A 17,060-nucleotide genomic window follows, 5' to 3' on the forward strand; every position below is an offset into this window, starting at 1 on the left:
CGCCACCGAAGGGCGGCCAGCACCAGACACCGGCTGCTGGGGCCTCGGTTGAGGTGTGATGTACTGCCGCACCGCGGCGCGAGCGACGCCCCCACCTCCGCCGCAGCTGTAGCTGAGATGGATGTATGCGCCTGACGGCTTCTCCTTTCCGCCTGCAGCCAACTTGATCTTTAATTATTCAACCCTCGCTGACATAAGAGTGGGGTCGGTTCCCCCTTAAGAATTTTGAGGATATCTTTCTGGTATGACGTACAATCGCACGCACATTTTTGATAGACCCTGGAGTATGCTTTTGGTGCGTTTCGACACCAAAAATATTATATAGCGTTCGATTTCAAAGAAGCGACGGCTTATGCAGAACACTGCGCAGGGATCCCGGGCGGCGCGAGCGGTGAGCGGCGATCAACGGATCCGCTGATCGAGCGCGGTGGGCCGCCACTTTAACATCAAGGGGTCCTTTGCTTTAAAGATTTGCTCAAAACACACCCAACCATTTATAATTGCACTTGCAATTTAGCAAGGAATAATTATGTGTAGGTGCGGCGACATGAGATGGTTTCGTTAACATGGACATGCGGAGCCAAAATAGATTCGTTTCAAGAAAAAGGGCCTTTAATCTTGTCTAGTTGGGTCAAGTTTTGACCTAACAAGATAAAACTTAGCACCAATCGCCAGATCACGTTGAGATCAATCCATTGTTTGTTTTCCACGAGGCTCTACCGTTTTTAGTCTGGCAACGGCGGGGAAGGTCACATCGACCCACATCGGGCCGCGTTGCGAAAAACGGCGAATCATGGCGAGGATTAAGCCACCGGGTCCCCGTTTGCATTTGCCGCGCAATGAACGCTAGCCCGTTCTCCCCCGTCAGAGGAGCGCCTGTCCGTCTCCCCCGTCAAAGGAGCGGCTGTCCGTCTCCCCCGTCAGAGGAACGCCTGTCCGTCTCCCTCGTCAAAGGGGCGTGTGTCCGTCCCCCCCCCCCCCGTCAAAAGAGGGGCTGTCCTTCTCCCCCGTCAGAGGAGCGGCTGTCCGTCTCCCCCCGTCAGAGGAGCGGCTGTCCGTCTCTCCCGTCAGAGGAGCGCCCTGCCCGTCTCCCCCGTCAAAGGAGCGCCTTGCGTTCTCGCCTCAGCCGGGCGAGTCTATGCGCTCAGGAAGCGGCCGGGCTCACCAGTCCACTAGCGGGTGGTCGATGGTCCATCCCAGGCCATATAACGATCACCGTTGGACACACTATTGACGTGCAACTGACCGGCACGGCTCAGCGAGGAGGAGAGGGACGGGGAGAGGGACGGCAGTCCCACCCGGCCCGGTCCTCCGCCCACTCAGATGGTCATGGCTGATTCTCAGATCGGCGTCGCCACGGCTGAGCTTCCGACGACTAGGTCCGCTGGACAGAGACAGAGCGGGCCTGACAGTGATGTGGGTCTGGCAGTGGTGTGGGTCTGGCAGTGGTGTGGGTCTGGCAGTGGTGTGGGTCTGGAAGTGGTGTGGGTCTGGCGACGGTGTGGGTGGGTCTGACTGTGATGCGGGTATGACTGTAGTGTGGGTCTGGCGATGGTGTGAGTCTGGCAGTGGTGTGAATCTGGCAGTGACGTAGGTTTGGCAGTGGTGTGGGTCTGACTGTGATGTAGGTATGACTGTAGTGTGGGTCTGGCGATGGTGTGAGTCTGGCAGTGGTGTGAATCTGGCAATGACGTAGGTTTGGCAGTGGTGTGGGTCTGACAGTGGTGTGGGTCAGGCGGTGGTGTGGGTCTGACTGTGATGTGGTTATGACTGTAGTGTGGGTCTGGCGGTGATGTGGATCTGGCAGTGGTGTGGGTCTGGTGGCGGTGTGGGCCTGATTGTGATGTAGGTTTGGCAGTGGTGTGGGTCTGACAGTGGTGTGGGTCTGGCATTGGTGTGAATCTGGCAGTGACGTAGGTTTGACAGTGGTGTGGGTCTGACAGTGGTGTGGGTCTGACGTAACGTCGGTTGGACACGACCTCTGGCCGTCAAAGAATCGCAGCCACAGTGCAGGTCGGAGGGGTCACGGCTGGCCCTCTATGCCGAGCAGCCGTGCAACTGTCGGCCCGACCAGATGACCAGATCTGCGCATGAGAGCGCCGTTCCACCTCCACATCCCTGCACATTCGGGCAGGGACGCGCTGGACGGCGGCTTCGAGGCTGAAACCTCATCACTGTCTCTCCGTCCCGGTTTGTTAGTCCTGGTAGCTCAGCTGTGGCTGGAGCACGTGCAATCCATTCACCCACCTACAGCGGGGAAGGAGATCGAGTCGCTTTCAGAGCTCGCTATTTGCCTCTGATGACTGGGATGGCCTGCAGCCGGCAGCAGCGGTCGCGCTAAAGGTCAGGTGACATCAGGGGCAGGGTGAACCACTCCCAGCACTACGGCGCGGTCAACTTACGCCGCGAATATCCACTGTTGGCTTGGAATTTCACGATCTGATGGTGCGTCAAGAGATTACGAAACAAGCACTGCTCAGCGAGGGTTCTGCCCCTAAAAGTCCATCCAATCAAAATGTGCGGGCTAAATATTCAACCAGAATGAAACGTTGGGCGCACTAACCCCGAAGGTTCCCTGACGCCAAATTAAACGCATCGTCCACTGACGCTGGCAACGCCCTATCGTGTCTGAATTACGTTGCCATTTCTTGCCGGGAATTTGACCAGTGATACTTGAGCCTCATGAGATCAATGATGTACTACACTACTAGGCTGCAGTCATTTTTTCCATGGGTGAAAAACTACCCAGACAGCTGATGAGTGAATAAACAAACCACACTTCGGCGCAAAGTTCATTTGTTTAGAAAGAATCGTTCTGAAAGTATACAAACAACCTTTATGAATCGAGATGTTTATACTACGCCGAATCAGGACGACGTTTAGCACATCTGCACCACTCCTTCAAAGGCGTAGCGATTTTTTTATTAAACTAGAACTTTGCCCGACCCAGAAAGGTGCCAAATAACGCATAAAAACACAGATTCACAGCCAGAATATGCAGCGACCTGGATTGATCAGACGGATTTCATAATGCGATGCGATCTGCTGGTTTGGATGTGAATTGGATTGACGATATATCATTATATAATATTTGGATGAAATGCGAGCCTGGACGTACATTACCTTATGTTTTTTGAATAATAAACAGACGATGCGTCTCAAAAACAGAATCACATGGGCAAAACGAGTCAGATATCCCCGTCCATACCCACAATTGCTATCATCTTTACCTGTGCTAAGGTTGCACAAACCTTAAGCAGAATGTTTGCCACGCAAATCGTCATTCGATCAAGAATGAAAGTTTTCCAGTGCTTCACTGCGCTTTGGTTTATTTAGAGCGCATTAAAATCGGATCGGATCGCCCATGGAAAGGATCAATAGATTGAGACTGAATCTGGACGGTGACTGATGGGATACCGATTGGATTTCATCAAACACAACTTATCCGTGTTGTGCTCTGCTCGCAAAAGTTCACAACTGTTAAAGCAGTGCAATTTGCACCTCAGTTAAGTTTACAGCGCCAAGGGTAGGGTTCCTGCCGATATCTGGCGCTCCATCCCACTCTGGACATAGATACATACATGATATATAGATGCATGGTATATACATAGGTAAATGGACTTTATTACTCCCATCGCGCACGACCAGCACAGCATACGCATTGCTGCAAACAGGGCGCCCAGCTCTGTGGGCGCAGCGACTTCTTCATCCGTTCGTCGGGAGTCCGCTTCAGGAGGGGGCGGGGGCAGCGGGGTCCAGCCCGACTGCGACGAGCCTTGATTGGCTTCGCGGTCAAGGTCGCTGTCAGGTCCGAGCCAACCCCCGGACACGTGGCCGGCCAGGCTCCGCGGCACCGCCAGACTGCCTCCCCGGCACCGCCAGACTGCCTCCCCGGCACCGCCAGAATGACTCCCCGGCACCGCCAGACTGCCTCCCCGACACCGCCAAACTGCCTCCCCGGCACCGCCAGAATGACTCCTCGGCGCCGCCAGAATGACTCCCCGGCGCCGCTCGGCAGGCTTAAAGGGAGTGTTCCACATTTGTATGGGGGTTTTGAACTGAAATAGCCGTCTTGAAGATCATTTGGTGCAGTTTGCACCCTTGCCCTTCTTAAAGCCTGAATCACTCTAGCTTCTGAGCGCGAGCGAAGACGTGCAGACTATTTCAAGGAGACTATTTCAGGATCACTCAGCCATCCATGATGTCATAATAACGTCATTTAAGTCTTGGTATTGCACTAGTCATGCAACAATCAAAGTCCATAAAAATAAAAAATGTTGGTTCGTTCACATTTGGCGTTCGTGGGCACCACTTCCAGAAATAACGACTGGAAATTGGTCTTCAATCCACGTTGTGCGAGATACGATGGCGTAATCAAGCAAAGAACTGTTGAAGAGCATGCTTACAATATAGGGGAATTGTCTTATCTACAACGGTCCTTTTCACTTAAAATACACCAACACTTATAAGTGGGCTTACGTCATGATATCTGATGTTTGCGTCAGTGTTTCCAAATGTGGGACAGTCCCTTTAAGACACGCATGTCATGATCCCTAATATTTGTACGTTAAAACGTCGAATTATCTGCTAGTGAACGATTCCTAGCATGCAACATTTTAAAACATTGTGCATATACATGTATGTATATATATATATATATAGATATATATATAAATAGATATAGTAGAGATAGAGAGATGAGAGATGAGATATATAATCGATATAGAGATAGATATATATATATATATAAATATATATATATATATATATATATAGATATATATATATATATATATATATATATATATATATATATATATATATATATATTATATATAATAGATATATATATATATATATAGATATATATATATATATATATCTATATATATATATATATATATATATAATATATATATCTATATATATATATATATATATACTATATATATATATATATATATTATATATGTGTGTGTGTGTGTGTGTGTGTGTGTGTCGTGTGTGTGGGTGTGTCGTGTGTGTGTGTGGTGTGTGTGGGTGGTGTGTGTGTGTGTGTGTGTGTGGGTGGTGTGTGGTGTGTGGTGTGTGGTGTGTGTGTGTGTGTGGTGTGGGTGTGTGTGTGTGTGTGTGTGGTGTGTGGTGTGGTGTGTGTGTGTGGTGTGTGTGTGTGTGTGTGTGTGTGTGTGTGTGTGTGTGTGTGTGTGTGTGTGCTGTGTGTGTGTGTGTGTGTGTGTGTGTGTGTGTAGTGTGTGTGTGTGTTGTGTGTGTGTGTGTGTGTTGTGTGTGTGTGTGTGTGTGTGTGTGTGGTGTGTGTGTGTGTGTGTGTGTGTGTGTGTGTGTGTGTGTGTGTGTGTGTGTGTGTGTTGCATGTGTGGCTGCGTCTTATCGCGACGCATGTCTTCTGGTCGCTTTATGATAGCATCGCTCCCTTTGAATAGGAATGCAATTATCGATCTGCATTTTTTCCTTTGGCCAATGGGTGTTTGACGACTAGGCAACAGAGGCCTTCGACCTCATTTGGTGTCCAACCGGCGTATTTCCGGCGACCAAACTCCGCGATGACTATTTTTGAGTGCCCCTCATGGCACCCGATCTTATTAGTAGCCATGAATGATCTGCGAAACAAGAGCAGAAGGAGCCTCTCGGGTGCGAGGAAGTTTTGTATAGAGTTCTTGAACTTCGTAATGAACATTGCTGTTTCCAACTACCCGCATATCCGCCTTTTGTCTTGGGGCTATTTGTGACAAAGCAATAATGAAAGCTTAAGCAGATGCTAAAATAGCGATCAGGTAAAAGCATAGACAAAACGGTCAGCGGCATTCCAGCATCATTGTGATGTGTTTTACCTCGGAATTTGCTGCTTGAAGTGCTTCAGGCAAGATCAATCTTGAACGAAGTCACAAACTGATTTTCGAAACAAAATAAACAACGCTATCCATCAAAAGCTGCTCTTTAAGGTGTTCGACCCTGCGCTTTGAAACACATTTGAAATATGTTTTGGCAGCTGATAAGACTAGACTGAAGTTAAAATAACTACAAGACTCTCCTATCAGAGACAAGGACGCGGTTACGGTCCCAAACCCGAGATTCACGCACTAACAAGCCGCCCTCCGCCAGCTTCCAAAAATGTCCCACCAAATGAACTCACACGGGCGCAACACATGTCGTCCACGTTGAACCTACCAAAGCTGTCGCTTCCACGCACACCACGTGCTCCCCCACCCTCGGATGACTTCAGGCGTACCGCGACGTCGTTGGACCGTCTCCCCCCGCGGCGCCCACCGTGGGCACGTGCGGCCGGCCGCGTGCCGAGCCGTGCGCGACAGATCGGCGGCGGCGGCAGGGGCGGGGGCGGGGGCAGGAGGCGCGCCTGTTGCCCGCCGCCGCCGCCGCCGCCGCTGTTGTGTGCCGCCGTGACGGGACGGGGCCGCCGCCGCCGCCGGGCGCGCTTCAAAATACCCGGCCGGAGGACGCCGCTCGCCCGAAATAGTCGGCCAATCAATGCCGGCAGCCGGCCTGCGCGGATCGCCCGCGGCGTTCACACGGCCGCCGCGGCAAGAATGGAAGCGGAGAGGTGGACCGGCCCGGGACGCGGCGCGGTCGCCGGCGGGACGCGGCGCGGCCGCCGGCGGGACGCGGCAGGAGACGCGCGCAGCCTGGGGCGACGTCGGTCCGCGCCGCCGCTGAGAAGCTGGCCAGGCGCGCTGCCCGAGTAGGTCGAGAAGCCCTCCGTGATGGGTGACGGCAGTCGAGTGTAGCCGTGGAATGAGGTCAAGCACCTCCGCAACCTCTCACCTACAAGATGAGCTGGATTTGGAGCATCGATACAGGCTGCCAAAAACGTTGCTATGCGATGACAAAATCGTATTGCTGTTAATTGCTTTCATACACAGCCTTCATCCAACGAAACCTACGAAAACAGCGGTTCTTTTAGCACCCTTATGCAGACCAAGCTAATTACTGCCACGGTGTAGCTTGTAGCAGCAATGATCTGTATTGTTCACAGTTTATTACGTGACACTCCTTTTTCCTGTTCCTGAATATTTGTGGACGACACCTTTGTGTGGCTTGAACAACACTTTGAAACAAAAACGAGCATTTTGCAACGGATAATGCGTCATTATAGCCACAAAAAACTGTGTCATCACAGAAACAAAATTGTGGTTGCAAATAGGTTAAAGGTAAATCTCAAAGCATGAAACCAATGCATCGCAAGACATTTTGGTCTTAACAGCAGTACCAACCCTTGAAGTTCCCACAATGCCGAAGTTTCTTTTTTAACGAAGAGATGTCAAACGGGTCCCGATGCTAGCCCTGGTTTCCTGTTGCACGTGAAGTGGGTCCTGGTGCGATCTCTGGTATCCTGTTGCATGTGAAGCGGGTCCTGATGCGAGCCCTGGTATCCTGTTACATGTGAAACGGGTCCTGATGCGGGCCCTGGTATCATGGTACATGTGAAGTGGGTCCTGATGCGAGTCCTGGTATCCTGTTACACGTGAAGAGGGTCCTGATGCGAACCCTGGTATCCTGTTACATGTGACGCTACCAAGAAGTTTGGATTTTTACATTGCGTTCTTAAACATAGCCTGCATCGCAAATAGCCATACAATACATAGACCAAAGCATATTGCATTGCACTGACACATTGGCCGAAAAGCCTGCGCAAAATGTTCATTTTCCCCTACATTAGAAACCCCAAGCCATCCAGACTGACTGCACTGTTCACGTTGTGCTTAATTAGTTGTCTATGGAAACCATGTGCTACGACAAGCTGACGAAGGCAAGTCCCACCAGAACAATTATCTGTACCGTCAAAACATGTGCATCGTTGCCCCGGTGATCGCATGTGGTGGCTAGATTTCGGCATGACTAGACACCATCCATGGGTGTTAATGAGTTCAAGATTGTGGCATAGATGGTGTGGCTGCAGCCACACTATGTCTCATTGAAATGGTTATGGTGACATTCCTCTCCCATTGGAACATGACATCGTATTTTTTTCATCACTTTCATTTTCATCGTTCATCGTATTTTCTGTGGGGGTACTGGGGCCCACTGTTCACTTGGTTCCCCAATTTGGGTTCTGATCCCCGATGTTTTTGCCAGAATATAACAAACAAAAGTTGGTGGCAAAACTAAATATCACTAACGGATCACGTACACTTATCATCAGTTCATGGTCGTGACTACCACGCTGTCCAAATAACTGTGTCTGATAAATTATACCAATAGTAAAAAAATGAACATCACCATTTGCCAAAATCAGTGGGAGAAGTCCGTTGATAAGCACATCCGGACACAGGTTAGGTTATTGGGCCATCAACCAGCCCCCCCCCCTCACTCTAAAATAACATACAGGAATTACCGCCACGGAATATTCCGTTTTAACGGCCTTGCCTCACGAGGTATTGCAAACGTTAGTAATATCAGCTCCAGCCCCAGTCAAAAACATGTCTGGTAGGCGATGGTGGTTACGTCCTCTGCTGTTTACCAGGACCTCACACCCAGAATTCCCGGCAGGCGACTGAGGAGAGACCGCAGCGGGCGCACGGTACCAAACGGGCGCCTCAATCCTCGAGGTCCTGCGCATCGGCGGTGCACCTGCCAGCATACTGCGCCGCACGGCAGCTGGGGACTGCGGCGCAGTCGTCAGCGCTTGAGGTTAGCACCGCCGAACCGCGTCCGGCTTCGCAGTGTGTGTGAGTGTGTGTGTGTCATTGGGGCTTTACGACGCACTCTGCTGCTGAAGCTATGTGGTGTCGCCTGCCCCTCACCCTGGCAGGAAGGGCGGGCACCGCGGGAAATCGAACTTCACAGTGCGTGGATATTGGCGCGGATGAAACACGCGGACTGTAGTGAATACTGAGGGCATAGAGCGGAATGGAAAATGTATGTACGCTCATGTATGTGCAAAGTTCAAAACATCTGCTGAAAGAATCTCCTACAGTAAGCTTTTAAATGAACCTGCGAGGAGCATTATGAATATCAATATATCGTTTACTGAGCGCTCATTCTAAGAGAACGGAAGGTGCCTTTTTTGTCTTAATTGTCTAAAGTAAAAAAAAAAACGCACGCCTGATGGCGGGAGTAGGGGCTTACGGCCACCCCATCTATGGCTGCACCCATAGTTTTCATTGACTTAGCAGCAACGTACTGGCATAACGTAATGCTAAGGCAGATTTCAGCGGTTTCGAGCACTAGTGGTCAGCAGCGAAGTACGATGGCCTTTTGATATGGGTAATCAAAAAGAGATAATGGAGCAACAAACTTCTCTCCCTAATAAGCACACCATTATAAAATGATCTTCGAGCCTCCAAGCGGTCCGCTGAGATGAAATGATAGCTCTTGCGTGTTTGAAATGCTTTCAGACACTTGACACGGATCAATGTCTCCAGACGATGAGTGGACCACTGCCACATTGAAGGAGCACTCCCAGATCCTTAGCGTTCTCGACGACACCACTCTGACATCTCTGAAAATCATTGTGATGTCCGCTGAAATCTCCTCAGAGCGTACTTCTACCGAGTGTACCAATGAATCCACGCAGCGTAGATTTTGAAACGCGATCACTTCTATCCGCAGAGTAGCATTTCGAGATGATGACATAATATCGTAAACAACTAATCCCGAGTTGTTTTTTACGTGGACACTCGGTCATGCTCGCGGTCACGAAGGCAGAATGCGTGCGGCGGGGGGGGGGGGGGGGGCAGAGAATGACGTGAGTAAAACGCCCCCACACTTTAGAGCACCTTGTGTTTCACCAGAGTACGTTTGTCTTTTGCAGAGGCGCACAGCAGGGGTGGAGGCGGGCACGTGCCCATACTAAGGACAAGACGCGTACCTACATATCGGACATCTGTGAATATCTCACGGAACTGCCAACGGTGCATGGTTTTACATTGCCCATTGAAACGCACCGACACATGACATCAACGGACCACAAGAACAGATCAAACTATTCGTAAGAGTCCGTAGCTGTTTCTCCCAACAGTAGAGAATCTCACATGGAACTCCCGTCGGAATTATAATATACTAGAATACCAATACACTAGAATACCAGAGGTGGGAGCCCATTACAAAAATATCGTGCATGCTACCGCCAGTACTTGGATGCCCTAGGATACTTAACTACTCGTCCATCTGTTAGCACGAATGCATCAATACGTACAACTTTTTAGGCCGATCTATGCAGAATAATTTAAGATCGTTGTGTACCAGGGCAGTTCTGAAACAGGTGGTACCAAAGTAACACGTAGCTGCGGCAAACGTGGTGGGGACCTTTTCCCACGCCTGGTGAATGGAGAGCCGCGTCTCATTTAAACTCATGGTAGTGATCTTGCTATGCCGGTAAGCCTCCAAACATCACCTCAGTGTTGACATGGCGCGAGCCCTGCACAGCCAAAGGCCGGCGGGGGATGCATTAACAATCCCCAGCGCTGGTGATGTTCTGTGAGTTAGGCCATGTGTGGACTGCGCAGAGTCCTGCATAGCCAAAGGCCGGCCGGGGATGCATTAACAATCCCCAGCGCTGGTGATGTTCTGTGAGTTAGGCCATGTGTGGACTGCGCAGAGTCCTGCATAGCCAAAGGCCGGCCGGGGATGCATTAACAATCCCCAGCGCTGGTGATGTTCTGTGAGTTAGGCCATGTGTGGACTGCGCAGAGCCCTGCACAGCCAAAGGCCGCCGGGGGATGCATTAACAATCCCCAGCGCTGGTGATGTTCTGTGAGTTAGGCCGTGTGTGGACTGCGCAATTTGCGAAAGCACGTGACCGATTGTAATAGCCCGGTGAACAAACGCGTAGACGAAATACGTATACTCCACTGACCATGGCTAATCAGCCTCGTCCTTTATTTCCACGGTGCGGGTGTGGGCTAGAGCACCACTTCAATCAATTAGCGCATTCATCCATCATCCAAATCAATATATACATCGAAAAAAGCATGATGGTATTACGATGTTGTGACGCATTATGGAATCAGGTATTCTGCACTGTTGAAGTGCGTCAATGCAAGACGTTGTAACACTGTTGTGATAACTTCAGTGTCCGTCATTAGTTCCATACGCGTTCGATAAAACACCGCCAAAGCCGACGCTGTCGACCACCTGCAAAAACACGGGCAGGAGCAGAATATGGCATGGTCTGCTACTGCTCCAGACATCCAGCGCGGAGGGGCACACAACAAACAAGATGGGCAGCCGTCCCATGCCCTGTAACACCACACTGACCTGTCCCTCACCCCTGGCCCTTTCACGCGGTCCTCTGTCTCTATCCCGCGTCTCCTGTCCCTGTGACAAGCGTCCCTGTATCTTCCATCCCTGTGGCAAGCGTCCCTGGCTCTCCCATCCCTGTGACAGGCGCCCCTGGTCACACGCGTCCCCTGTTGTGACACGAGTCCCCCGGCACACGACTCCTGCGCCTGTGACACGCGTCCCTGGATCTCCCATCCCTGTGACAGGCGTTCCTGGTCACACGCGTCCCCTGTTGTGACACGAGTCCCCCGGTACACGACTCCTGCGCCCGTGACACGCGTCCCCGCTGTGGGCACTGTTCGGTGGAATAGGTCGAAATGTAGAACGAACATGAAGCTCGCCAGCCAAAAGCCTGACGCTTTGTGGTTCCAAATGGAACTTTTTACAATATCAAAATCCGTGGTGGTCTTCAGCTGTGTAGGAGCCAGATTCCAAGGTTTTCCATTTGCGGGGTTTCTCCACATCGGCAGTCCCCATGCCAACGTCGTGATGCGTGGCAACAAGGCAGAGGACGCGCTCAACCTGGTATGCATCTCGAATTGGGCGCTTTAGTCCCTTCATGGCCTAAAATGAAGCTTTGATGCATGGAAAAGTTTTCAAAATAAAAACTGACTGGAATAAGTACTTTTGAATCACGTTAGCACCTGTTTCTGGTGAAGAGGTGCTCTCAGCTTGCGGCAAATAATACTAGTAAGTAATATAGTTTGGCTAATATAAGCCAAGATTCAGTTCATGTCATCTAGTGGAGGATAGAATTTCAGAATCATCTGTAAGATGCTTAACGCAGCTTTGTATTATTATTGAGTCTCTGGTTCGCCAAATGGGATACCACGTATTCTTATTAAATTTATGTTCATAACGTGGCTGTGATTCGTTCACTCACTAACAAAGAGCATGTAGCACAAAGCGATATTAACCCTCAACGAAATGCAACTTATGCTGCCCTACTTGCATTTGCAGAACTAGTTTGTGTTCGTTCTTCAAACTGAAAGTAATCGTGATCAAAGTGTATCTTGAACCCAACTTGTAAGGAGTTACAAATTAACCCGGAATTCACACATGCCTGGTGACACGGCAACGCGCCTAATTACTACCAAGAACAACAGAAGAATGAAATTCTGCATGACCCAGATTGGCTGCATATGTTGGTCCGCCTAAATTGGCCACCAACAAACCCTGGCTGCGTCAGAAACTACCAAGACAAGGGATGTCAGGTTGGCTTATGCTGTTTAAGTAGCTCATGTTATGGGTGACTGTGTTTCCGAAGTCCGAAGTTTGCAGATGTGTATTGCGCAACACGCTGCTTTTTTATGTAAAAATATTATCAGTTTTCGTTTTTTCTTTCGTGTACCAGTCCTAAAAGCGTTGCCTAGCATAGCACCACATCAGCGGCATCTCACACACAACTGCCAAGGCTGTGCACGCGAAAACAAACATACTCGTCTTCCGCTCCGTGCGGAAAAAAAAATTGTGGAAGCAACGTATAGTACACCGACACTTGGCTTTCAGCCTTGCGCTGAACTTTTAAAAATTATCGGTTCTACCAGTCTGGTCTCGGTATTATTTATTATTACCGCCCACCACTGAGCCTAAGAGTAACGTATTTCTTCCATTAACTGCCAAACGCCCGCCTTAACTTATCAAAAATCGATACTAATCCTAGCCTTGCAATAAAACCGACACCACGATTATTGCAAATCATTCCCTGCCGGGCAGTCATGATTCACTCTTCTTTATTTTCGCGTCGTTCGCAGCATCTAGCTGCCAGCCAGGTCTGTGAACAATCTCCTAGAAGCGGAGATTGAACGCACCACTCACCGCCAGCTACGGGACTCAGGACCCCGCACGCACCTTTCAGGGACGCCACAGAGAGGGCAGCAGGTGCGGAGCTCCATAATGGAGGCTAGGATTACTGCGATCTGATACACGTGAAATTCTCGGGGTCAATGACAGAGACTATACTCGGGGAAACTATGGCAAAGTTAAGCAAGGAATATATACGTTATGCATATCATTCACATCTTAAAATGCATCATAGTTTAGTACCAACGGCAGTGGTCCCAGTTCCGACGGACTCTATGAATTTATAACTGATCTGTCAGCCGTTCTTTGAAGAAATTTGTCATTCTCGGACATGGCAGACGGAGACCAGCTCATGTCGGAAGGCTGCTAAAAGCGGACACAATGGCGGCAGCCATTCGAGGCGACCCTTATGAAAGGAGATCGGTGTGGGGGTGGGTCGAAGACCTACTGCACTGTATGCGACAGGGACGGGACACACTTTGGAAATAACAGATCGCACCGCCTGAGATCTTACCTTCTAACACGAAGCACATTGCTGCAATTAGCGGCACTGCTGCAACAAAGCCTGACTAATGGAACACGTTACAAATTAATACAAGCAAGATAATAGCTAGCAAGATAACACAAGGACAAAAACAAGACGAGAAGATGTCTTTAACATGGCTCTAAATTAAATGCATATCTGTGATGACCGGAAGACAATCTTCCGGATGGTGCACATATTTTTCGCTTTACATTCCCGCCACTCCCAACGAACCATACAGCAAGGTCCTGTACCACACCTTAAATGTTGCTAGGGTCCAATTCTCTTGAGTTGACTTTTTACATGATCAAAACAAAAAGCGGTCTAAACTTCCTTAACCTTACCGGGGTCTGCATCCCATCAACTCCAATGGTGGTTAAGTCCACGCATGCAACACAGACACCAGTCCTCGTTCCAATGAACACGCGAATCTATGTCCCCTGATAAATCTACAGGTGTCCCCGTCCCTGTGAATACGCGTCCGTCGCACGACCCCATGAACGCTTGCCCCGCCCTATCGCCGTACGTCCCCTGACTCCGAACACGGCCTCTGCCCTTCTCAACACGGCTTCTGTCCCCCTCACCACGGCCCTCGCAGCAGTGAGCACACGCCTCCCGTGCCCAGAAACGCACGCCCCCAAGCATGCGCCCCATGCCCCAGTGAACATCCGTCCCCGCCCCAGTGAAAAGGCGTCCTCTTGTCAGAGGGACTGACGTCCGCTGCTGCAGCGCGCACCAGTCTCTATCGCCGTACCGTCGACGCGGGTGCCGGGCTACGGCGCCGCCCCGGTTGGTGCCACGACTCGGGAGAATGCAGAGCAGTCTCAGCTGGAAGCGGACGTGGACGGACGCGCGGCGGGAGAGCTTTGACGCAGCGCAGCGGGATGTGTGCGGTATAAGACGTGCCAAACTGGATGGTAAGCCTGTGAGCGTGTGCAGAAGCTGGGGCTCTTAGCTTGGTGCAATAACGAATGTCTTGGCGAACTAATATGTACAAAACGAGTAAGACTCCATCCCTCTTCACAGCTTCTACAAGCGCAAATAGTTGGATGTCTAAGGTAGGGCCAAAAGGTAACCTGGATGCCCCTTGAGCGGAACTGTCAAACTAACGAGTCCCAAAGTAAAACACGCAAACGTATGGTTGTGTTACGCTAAACAAGTCAGCTCGCATGCTAATTCACAAACGGTCCGGTTTACCGATTTGCTGACCTCCGACTTGAATTAAGCTCGAACATATTAATCCTTAATGAGCTTAATTAATAGCCTAATGAGCATAATTAAGGTCGAAGAATAACAGTGACTTCGAAGTCTCAATGCCGGGGAAAACTGCGACCAGACGTGACCTGAGCGACGAGCATGAATGCTACTGGCCGTTGGCATGATGTTTATGAATAATAGTAATAATGCAAGTAATAATTAAGCTAAGTGAAATTGAGCAGTTGAGTTTGTGAACAAAAAAGGTGATGATGGTATTGGGGAGTCGTGAGATAGGCAGGATGGCGTTCTCAAAATGACGATGGTTCATTAACATCGTAGTCACGATCTAAAAAAAGCATGCATAAAATGTTTGGAAAAATTAAAGTGCTAAAAACTGTGAGACTTAGAAAAACAGGATGGCTATGATCATTAAGGTAATCAAGAACGCAACACAATTATAACCGCCGTCATGATTGTGACGTGATTGTAATGAGCACAGGTTTGGATTGGCCACGGCCTACCGCGACCGTGACAGTGACTGCGGTGGTGAAGACTCACGTTGCGACGACGACCGCCGTATGATGTTCTCCAGAAACGTGTTCTGCGGGGCGACGAGGCCCCGCCTGCCGCCGGGCATGTCGCGGCCGCCGAGGCCCGGACCGGGTCACCGCTAGAGGGCAGCAGCAGCGCCGACTCGCCCGGCCACCGGCTCACTGCGGCCATGCAGGCGCCACGCCGCCGGCAGCGAGCAACATCCCCGGCGAGTCTGGCGGCGCACGGACACACGCACGGGTCAGCAGGGAGGGGGCGGCACCGCAAGGGTCAGCGGGGGGGAGGGGGCCGCATCGCACGGGTCAGCGCGGGGGGAGGGCTACGCACGTGTCAGCGGGGAGGGGGGGGGGCACCGCACGTGGTAGACACGCGCTAGTACTCTCGTCAGTAGGGGACTCGTCCACAGACAGTGCGTTAGTAAGGGACCGGTCAGCAGGGACCTTTCTGCAGGGGCATGTCAGCAGGGACTTGTCAGTAGGAGGCTCCTCCATAAGGGACGTGCCAGCAGGGAATATGTCAGTAGGGGACGTATCCGTAGGGGAACGTACAAGAAAAAGACTCATCACCATAGGACTCATCAGGATATGACTCATCAGCGCGGACACGACCAGTGAAACTATCAGCAGAGGCATTATTTGTGAGAAGGGCCGGTGGCAGATAGGCTGCGCCTCGCCGGCAAGCGCTGTGGTGTTCCCATCAGGGTGCGACCGAGCCGCCCCTATCACACGACGCCTCTCCGAAGACGGGTGTGGAGGCTGTGACGGGGCTTTAAGTACCGTGAACACAGACGCAGCACGGCAGCCGCGGCCGTGGCACGCGACAATATTGATTTCTTCTCGGAAGTGCTGAACACAGCAGGGACATCCGACCATCCTTAACGCTGGTAGGTGTTGGTGATCTGGTACTGCCTGGGATATTTTGCCGACCAGAACCACCAGGACCACCTGGGCCACCTTCGCCTCCCATCCTGGTACGTCGGTATCTAATAGATGTCAGGGGCAAACTGAAGAGACATTCCATCGTCCTGACATGTTTACCCAGGAAGATTGAAATGACATTTGGAGCGTAGCTGACAACGCAAGCCACCAGAGCACCGAAAAATGAAAATCCATCAGAATCATCCGTTAATTGAATGACTGGGTGCCATACGAAATGACAGTCATTTCACTTCGAAACAGAACGCTAAACGAGGAGTTGTCATGTTTGGTGTCAGAACCGTTCAGTTACATGGTATCAGGAGCTGGAAGACAAGTCATGTCAATGTTCGGTTACGTCATTTTTTAATCAGTTTACTCAACAGTCATCGGCTTTTGAAATGTGCTTGTTCACCTATTGCTTTCTCACAAAATGGCATCACACACATCCACGCGTTTTCACAATAAGGACTATAGAAATGCGTGGAAGTTATAAAATACGAATAAAACAAAAAATGAATATAAAATCACGCCAATTGCAAAAAATGGGAACATACATACACAAATGACATCACATGTAACTTAAGATAATAACTTAACTATAAAATCACATAAAATTTTCCATAAAACATAAATACCAACTAACATGAAATATGGATGAAAACTATAATTACCTCCACAACCACCAACCGACAAACCGGCGTACACAAGACATCAAACTGCGTGAACAGACACCTCATGCGCGAGATATTACTAATTTCTTTGCCTTTAGAATATGTCACACCGGTCACCCGGTATTGCTGTTAAAATTTAGT

General features: G+C 50.3%; 1 pseudogene; it reads right to left on the minus strand.

The window, feature by feature from the left end:
* Positions 1-15,416, minus strand: part of LOC119094583 (potassium voltage-gated channel protein eag-like) — a 132,064-nt pseudogene extending 116,648 nt beyond the window's left edge.
* Positions 15,417-17,060: the final 1,644 nt, after the last annotated feature.

The sequence above is a fragment of the Pollicipes pollicipes genome, unplaced genomic scaffold, assembly GCF_011947565.3.
Source record: "Pollicipes pollicipes isolate AB1234 unplaced genomic scaffold, Ppol_2.1 Scaffold_4002;HRSCAF=4701_pilon_pilon_pilon, whole genome shotgun sequence".
Classification (NCBI taxonomy): domain Eukaryota; kingdom Metazoa; phylum Arthropoda; class Thecostraca; order Pollicipedomorpha; family Pollicipedidae; genus Pollicipes; species Pollicipes pollicipes.